At 35.3% G+C, this 9066-nt stretch overlaps 2 long non-coding RNA genes across 3 annotated transcripts; one reads left to right on the forward strand and one right to left on the reverse strand.

The window, feature by feature from the left end:
• Positions 1–4464: 4464 nt before the first annotated feature.
• On the forward strand, positions 4465–7087 carry LOC113308296. 2 transcript variants are annotated; one of them, XR_003339649.1, is made up of 4 exons: positions 4465–4874; positions 5311–5523; positions 6269–6337; positions 6734–7087. It is a non-coding gene; the product is annotated as an uncharacterized LOC113308296 (long non-coding RNA). The 2 variants fall into 2 exon arrangements; XR_003339648.1 differs by having other exon boundaries at positions 6272–6337.
• Positions 7088–7687: 600 nt separating this feature from the next.
• LOC113308826 lies at positions 7688–8835 on the reverse strand. Its single transcript, XR_003340111.1, has 3 exons — positions 8788–8835; positions 8420–8700; positions 7688–8298 (listed from the first exon to the last, which is right to left on the reverse strand). It is a non-coding gene; the product is annotated as an uncharacterized LOC113308826 (long non-coding RNA).
• Positions 8836–9066: the final 231 nt, after the last annotated feature.

Here is a 9066-nt window from a genome sequence, read left to right on the forward strand (position 1 = left end):
TTCCGACAACATTAAGGTGCTCAAAAAATTCTTACATACCAAATCATTTTGGAAGTGATCCTTGGTATCCTCGTGAATTATGTCGACTGGATCAGGTTGATTTTCCATGGGTCCAACCACGATCTACAAAGAATATCACAAGGTTAAATACTAGAAAAGAATTATAATAGCAAGGTTCGGCTCATTCGACAATCATATTATGTGCCGAATCATGAAAATTTACAGGTTTCGACTTATACGATATTCTAAATATGTGCTGAACCACACTCAATATTTTAACCCAAAAATTAACAAATTTATGTTCGGCTCATACGATAATGAAATTATGTGCAGAACCTTAAACATTTAGAGGTTTCGGCTTATACACTATTATCAACATAAGCCGAACCATTAATTTTCTTATTCCGGGCTATGCAGGATGTTGTTCGGCTTACTATGAAACTTTCATATAAGCCGAACTAGTGTGTAGCAAAAGGGTGAGAATTGAAAATTATAGGTTCATCGCATGTTGTAAACAGATTCAGTGAGCCGAACCATTCATCATTTGCTTGATTCGGCTCATAGATGTGAGCCGAACCTCAACCTGGTTCGCCGAACCATGAAGCAAAAATCCAAAATTTTGATAATTTGTAGCTATAGAAGTGAGATTGAGCATAAGATAGAAGTCTACCTGTGTATTAGAAGCATTGGATTCCTCATATATGTGCTCATCATCTGGATTTGGCTCATAAAAATCATCATCTTGAGTTTGTGTTTGAGTTTGAGCTTGAGTTTGAGTTTGTGTAAAATCATTCTCATAATCTAAGAAATAGCCATTTGGGAATCATTGTTGTAGTTGATATGTATTTTTCTAGGTTTTTTATATGAATTATGACCCTCCTCATCCTCCATTGAATCAAGAATTAAAATTTTCTCACTTTCTCCTTCTCTTTCTCTCCTTCTTAACCAAAACTTTGATTTTTTTCCCCCAAATTTTTTCATCTAAACAACCTTTATAATTCTGAAAATTATCTTAATCACTAAACAAAATATTTAATCACTAATCCAGATTATTAACACTAATACGTAAAGGGTAGATTTGCCATTAAAAAAATCTGGGTTAAGGGGATATCTGATTTTGTTATTTCACAACCTTTTTTGTCTTCATTCAATATGCCTAGAAAGATTTCAGTATGCCCAAAATCAGGGTTCATAATTTAATGAGGTCATGTCTCATGTTTGAATATTTGTATTTTCTAAACTAAGATTGCACTATCAAATCCATGCTCCAGAAATTGGATAGACACATTAATGGTATAAGAGAAAAATGCAAGTGATTATTCCCATACCACCAGGGTCTAGCCCAGTTGGCAAACCCAGAGCAACGAACAGTTTTATTAACAACATTTCGTGTTCTATGACGAGCTTAGGCAAGAACCATTTTTTAGGGACCATAGTTTTTTTGAGGGGACCTTGGTCATATTAGGCCAACCTCCCTATACTTATAAGGGGTGTCCTAAAGTTAGGTAAATACACATTTACCCTTTACTTTAATTTAAATTAAAACTAACCAAATAACTATATAAATCTAATCATATATATCTAATCTAAATGAATCTATTAACCAAAATCAAAATCAAAATCAAAAACAAAAATAGAGGGGAATCGAAATTTTTTAGTTTTGAAAAAAAATTTATCCTCTTCTTCTTCTACGTTCCTCGTTCGATTGAAAAATGAGTATTAACCATCAAAATGAGTTGAAAATGGAAGTTGCAGAGAGAAGTTCGACTAGGAATTATGTGAAAAACTTTGTCGAACTAACCGAACCTAATGGAAATGATGAACATGAAGAACAGTTTGGCTATTTCGCAAAAAAAAATTTCCCAATCGAACCCTAATAGTTCGATTAGTAGCAAAAAACTTTTCCCAACAGAACCCTAATAGTTCGGTTAGTTGCAAAAACATTTCCCAACCGAACCTTAGTTCGGTTAGTAGCAAAAAACATTTCCCAACCGATCCCTAATAGTTCGGTTAGTTGCAAAAAAACATTTCCCAACCGAACCTTAGTTCGGTTATTTCGCAAAATATTTCCCAACCGAACCATAGTTCGGTTATGTCGCAAAAAACATTTCCCAACCGAACTTTAGTTCGGTTATGTCGCAAAAATGTTTCTTAACCGAACTTTAAGTTCGGTTTGATCGTAAAAAGTTTTAAATTTTTTTATAACCGAACTATTTAATGGTCACACCAAATATAGAGTTCGGTTTGATCGCAAGGAAAAATTTCAATTTTTTGTAACCGAACTTCTTACTGGTAACTAAGCATTACTATTCATACTAATCACTAATCATTAAGTTTGTTTTTGGTCATAAATTTGGGTGACCGAACTTGATCGCAAAAAAATTTAAAATTTCTCGCAAAGAAAATTTTCAATTTTTTGTAATAGAACTTATTAATGATAACTAATCATTACTAAGCATACTAATCTCTAATCATTACTAATCATACTAATCATTAACTAATAACTAATTAATCATTAAACTAATACATTTAATTAAGAAGGGTAAGTTTGGTATTAAGTAAAACATTTAGATAAGGGGTGACTTAAGATTACTTATAATGTCTTACCTAAAATAGAATCATGGTCCCCACAAAAAAAATATGGTCCCAAAAAATGGTTCTTATAATGTCTTAGGCAACCAAAGGATAACTCGTAAATTAAGCTCTCATTTAAAATTAAGGGTTTTCCCTATAAGAGGCAAAGTGTAAACATGGGGAATTACATTAGACATCACTATTTTTGAGATCTTTCACAGTGGAAGGCCCATACTATTCAAAACAACTATAAATGGATCACTACTATGTTGATCTGTTGAATTACTTCTGCCTTGCAAATATAATAAATTTTTTTCACAGCAAAAGGAGAACAGAAAGTAGACTCCATTGATTAAGTTACTCATTTACCAAAATGACGGAGTCTACCACAAAAAGAAAACATAAAGGAGAAACTAAAAGCTCCCAAGAATTTAGATGAAATTTTGCAGAATTTCAGCTGCGATGTGCTTTATGTTTCAGGCCATATCTCACTATTTATAATTAGAAACGGGATACTTAATATCAATTCTGAAACCTTGTTTAGAGGAGTACATTTCATTAGAAGGGACCTTCAACAAATTCTATTTCTAAGAGGGTCGAAACTGCCTCCGAAAATGCTTAAAAACGACCAATGTTTTCCAGTTTTCCAGCTTGAGTGACTGTATTATAAAATTTCTATGGACTTTGCTACATAACGGAATTCATCAAATAATATCTCGATGGAAACTAGAGAAGTCTATATACAACTTCTTAGAAGACTCTGGATGATAATTCAGAGTCTAAGTGTTCCAAAACAACCCAGCAAAACAGGAACATGAACCATTTTCCAGGAAATTCAGTTCCAACTGCCTATACATTCCATGGTATAATTACCAAACTACAAACCCAAAGTGTATTCCCTTTCAACATATTATAGAGGATGCTTAGGGGAACATTTTTCATGAAGGAAATATTGTCTAAAACATGACCCATACATGTAAAAATAGGCATCAACATGGCTGCCTGTGCAGTTTTTAGGAAACGACTAATTTACGTACTCGCTTCACCGGCATTGACAAAACTCCAAATTTTCAAGATCCGAGATGATGAATCATGAATCCTAGGTATTAACTACATACCCAATTCATCAATTTGGAAAGAATATCAGCCATAATGAAACCCCTATCATCATTGAAATGAGTAAAGAAAACAAGAAGAACTTTACCTCTGCTTCTTTAAGAACTTGTCTCAAACACTTCATATGCATTTTTGCTGGTGTTGAGAGGTACCTTTGCTTTGTTTTACCAAGTTCCTCCAATAGCTTCTAAACCTGCAAATTCAATTTCTAAGAGGAACCCATGCTTCCTTGTTATACCACAATTCTCAAAACACTCAACACTTTACACTACACTACTAGTAGTGCTACAGAAGTATAGACTGCACCAGGGGATCAGAGTACAGGCATAAAGATAAATTATACAACTTTCAGAATCGCGGAAGAAAGGAGATGAACTTCCAATTTTACGAAATATTGGTGCACTACACCAAATTTCCGGATTCGTAACAGCAATGCGTAAAGGCTAAATGGCCGTTACAAATGGTCGTTACAAAATATACGTAACATACATGAGCCGTTACTAAGTTTTTAAGAATTCGTAACAAGGCTAGGCGTTACGAAATTTTTTATAGGCGTGCCAGTCACACGCTTGGTCACTCGAGGGTCGTAACAGACATATTGTCGCGTATGCCATTCACTTGTGTGCCATTTTTTTCCACCCAATATTGGTTGCACTAGTGGATATTTCCCCCCCCCCTACTTAGGTATTCCCTTCTCTACCATTCATTTCCATCCTCTTCATTTCTCCCCTCCTCCCAAACTTCATTCCTCATCTCCTCCTCCCAAACCCTAGAGCGGCGGCAACTGATGAGAGATTGTTCTTTCACGATTCTGATTTTTCTTGAGCAATCGATTATCGGCATCGAAGTTTATGTAAAAGATGGAGATTGTTCGAGAAAGATTTGGAAATAGACAGATAAACTTAGATCTAGGGTTTCTGTTAGATATAAAGTCTGGTTTATTAGATTAGTTTTGCTTGAAGTATCTCTTACTATGGAAAGGTTTGATTTCTATTCATCTCGATTTTATCAATTGATTTTTTGGAGATGAAAGTGTTTTGCGTGTTTAATCGAGGGTTATGAGTTTGTGATGCGGTGATTCTGATTCAAAGATGTTTGCTTGCATAGCGTTTTCATGTCCGAAATTCAATCGATGGAGATTCATTTAAGGATAAGAGTGATTGAACAAGAAACCCTAATTGCTGGTAACCAAACTTACCTTTATTTCTTGTTTTGGGGGTATTTTTTCGTTTTGTAATCTCTAATAGATAATTAGAAAAAAGATGTTTAATATCATCATAACCCATTTTTATGAGTCATCTGATTACTGTAAGCCTGTTATATTCTTCAATTTTATCATGGGTTTGTGAAAATTTTGTAAAAAAAATGTGATTTTTATTTGTTTGAGTTCTTAGAAATTCTTGCACTTGTATCTCATGTTGCACGGAGACTAACAAAGATAAAGTTTTGATTTTTGATTTTTGTGTTTGATTATGTTTCTGGTTCTTTTTTAAAAAACTGGGTTTGTTGAAAAAATGGACCTTTTTTTTCCATGATTGTGGAATTCTAACTTTCTTTGTTATAAAGTTACATCTTTGCTTAAGTTTCTGATTTTGGTTAAGTTTCTGTATTTTTTGCCAGTACCTAGTCACATTGTTGGACAATCTGAGGTGGAAGCTTCTAAAGAGGGAAGAAGGGAGAAGGCTGGCAGATTTTAAGTACGTATGTGTGTGCTATTCAGTGCACATGGATAGCAAAGATAAAGATCCATCTACTAATGCTGATGCAGGGGCAAGAAACCCATCAAATCCACAAGGGAAATATTCTGAATTGCCGTTTTGTACTGGTATTGAGGTTAGAATTTGTTCATTTCTTTATGTGTTTTGTACTTAAATCCCGTTAGTAGTCTTTATAGCATGTAACAATCTTTTCACTGTCCAAATCTATATTGACAACGTCTTTATACCAAATTGGCAAGTGGCAACTGAAGTATCATTTCTGAAATTCAGTGACAATAACGACTACACATATTAATGACACATGAAAAATTGGATCTTGCTTCTCGCAAATCCAGTTAATATTTTGATTTTCTTATATGTTGCTTTTTATCTCATCAATCTGTTTGTGGGTACTATCTTAACCTCCCTGTGACTAATAAACTATATAACTAGTAGATAATTAGCTTGTACTTCCTTCTAGATGCCTTGGTCAGTGTTATTAATTAGTATATCCGTTTTCAACACTTACTATGTAGTTTGATATCCTTGGTTGTGATTACATTAACTTTGAGTCATTTTTTGTTGGCAACTGCTCACTCTATAGTCTAAAAATTTGAACTGTTAACTCCTTCTCAGGCATGCTATATGTTCAGAACCCATGCCATGACCTCCAATGGTTTCCAGCACTGATGTTAACAACTGCTTGTCTTTAGTGTTTATGCAATTAGAGCGAGGAAGGGTCATGGGTAGGGTTCATTCGGCTTCATAAGTTTGCCATCAGGCAGCCCCACAAGAACTAGCACTAACTATTGTTATTTCACATATTTTATTCTCACACTGATCATTCTTCTTGCAACTTTTGGTGGATAAAATACATGTAGCAGCAACAGCAAGCCAAGCTCCAGGACATGTTCCAGGCCGTGCTCCAGCACATGCTCGTAAAACGGAAGGTAACTAGTGGTCATTTGATAGAGACATTTTATGCCTGTCAGCCATCATAAAACATTTCCACTTGTCTCTTATGTGCTATAAAATTCATTACTTTAGTATTTGTGCATAACTTGGTCTAGATTCAGTACTCCAAACCATTTACCAGGAGCTTTCTTTTGTTTGTCAGTATTGAATTGTCTTCGTCTTGGAACCGTAACCTTTTAATGCTGTTGTGAACAACCAGCTTGTACAATTGAGTGTGTTTGAACTTTGTTGTTGTTGATGCTGTTAACTTGTTGGTCTGGCTAAGATTGTGTTTGCAGACTCTTTTTCATTGAGCTTTTCAAACTGATACAATTTTCAATCCTTGGCACCAGTTGGACGTAACTTTGTTTCTCTTTTTTGAATTGGCTCAGGTACCAACTCACTTCCTCTAGGTGCTGAGACGTATTATTAGAGCAGGTTAGGCGAAGTGTTTCAGATTTGAGAGCGAAAGACAACGAAAGACTAAGCAAGAGAAGGCAGAGACTGTTATGTGAGTTCTGTGCTTGTTTATTCTTATATGCTCTTAGTTGTAAACAATTGTTGTATGAGCATTATGCCGCACATAACTTAGGAATTCTCTTAAGTTTCTAAGCAGATGTGGTATTCCTCAAAACTTAGGAATAATGTTAAGTAGGTGTTGAAAGAATACAACAAGTTACTGTTGACACCATGTATTCCCTTAGAAATTTGATACTTAACAAACAAAAAAAAGTATGGTACCTAGATAAATTTCTGTTCTTTTGTTATATAAATCCGATATGAATTGAAAGAAGGTGATATGAAGAGATTGAAGTAATTATTGTTGAGTGTGGATGATGAATGTATTGAGAGGTGCATGCAGGGTATTGATTTTAAAATTCCGGCTTATTTCCGGCAGAAAATGAACTGCCGGCGTAACGGCTCTAAGCTGCTACAATGTGCCACGTAGTAACGGCTAAAAGCTGCTACAATGTGCCACGTAGTAACGGCTCGACAACGTTACGACAACGTTGTTACAAAAAAATTTCGTAACGCCCTGGAGCTGTTACCAAGTGGCAAATTCGTAACGTCTATGTGAGGGAGTCGACCGAACATCTCAGCCATTGGCGGGAATTTCGTAACGACCATAATTCGTATAGACCACAAAGCCGTTACAAAATTTGTAATACCAACTTTTGCAACAGTAAAAAGTCGTTACAAACCGTTTTAGTAACGGATTTGCCTGTTACGGATCCCAGAATTTGGTGTAGTGGTGGGACAAATCATTTTACAGTCTAATAAGTTTTACAAAGACTGATAGATGACATTGTAATTGGTTAGGATATCATCTATGTAATTAAGGGACCTGTAGTTGTAAACCGGATCTAGAGAAAGAGAAGTCTGTCAAAACCTGACCTTTATCTCCGCCTCTTCCTGGAAGAATCTTTTATGTAGAACATAAACACCATTCTTTTCCCTTGCCACGTTCACATCTGTTACAAGTTTGATGCATGTTTTGGTTTTTCCACCTAACAAGTCTCTCAACAATCTGGTCAATTTTCTAGTCCTGTAAGGTTATGTCTAGAATGTTCCACAAGCACGTTTATGCAACGCCAGAGTGTGAGTAAGCTCTTGTTTATCTCCCCTGCTTCCCTTGCTCGAGCCTACAAACGTATTTATAAAAATACCAATGAGGGAATAATCTTTGGTTGTATCACTATCAACTCTATAAAAATACATACTTCATTAGTTCAATACCCTACATCGGTTAGGATAAATGGATGTTTTGAACCAGAGAACAATATGTAACAAAAAGGTAAAATGACAGACAGTTAACATATCAAACTCGCGAGTCTGCAATTCAAGCTCTTCCATTGCAGCAACACCTGGACCACTAGCTGCTTAAATTGAAGATAAGAAGCAGAATTGTTACCCTGGGATGGCAACTAAGAGATGTTGCTGCCATTAAACAGATAACCTATGGTAACATACAAATGAACAAAAAGTCAGAAAATATAGTACCTAAAAATCAGCAAAAGGAAAAAAATACGAAGTTTATGGTTCTGAGCATTGCCGCACTAGGACCTTTAAACACTTACAGAATCCTCTCCTCCCTTCTTTATACCATCTCTCTGCTCAATAATTTCTGCTAGCTGCTTCTTGCTGGTTCTAAGATCAGCTCCTAATCTACAAGAGGCGCATTACGAGGAGAGGGGGTGGGGGGTTGGGACCATGATTTTGCTAATACTACATATAAAAAATTACTACTACTGATGAAAAAAAAAGAGAAATTCCGGAAGTGTGATACAGGAACCAAGATTCTGGAGAGATACTAAGAAACCCTTGGCAGCCAACACTGCAACAAATGGATTCCTTTAACCTAAAAATCACAAAACACGATACTTCAGTTACATTATGCGGACAAATCAGAGTTATTATCTTGAACCATATGACAGAAGTTAAATACATTTCTGGATAAACATCCCTATTGCAAGAGACAAGAGACGAATTTCTTTTAACCTACAAATCACAAAACGCAATATTTTAGCTACATCTAAAGTAAAATTAAACACAGAGACTAGAGTTTTCACTAAAAAACTAACAAGGAAAATGAAACTCAGTTCTTATAGGTGCACAGATGCAATACATACCATGAAAGACTGCCATTTGATAACAAAAACATAAATTATAACAGCAAGCATTAATCCTCATTCAACTTCCCAAAACCACAGATGAATCTCGCATA

This window comes from Papaver somniferum, chromosome 9 (genome assembly GCF_003573695.1).
Source record: "Papaver somniferum cultivar HN1 chromosome 9, ASM357369v1, whole genome shotgun sequence".
In the NCBI taxonomy this organism is placed as follows: domain Eukaryota; kingdom Viridiplantae; phylum Streptophyta; class Magnoliopsida; order Ranunculales; family Papaveraceae; genus Papaver; species Papaver somniferum.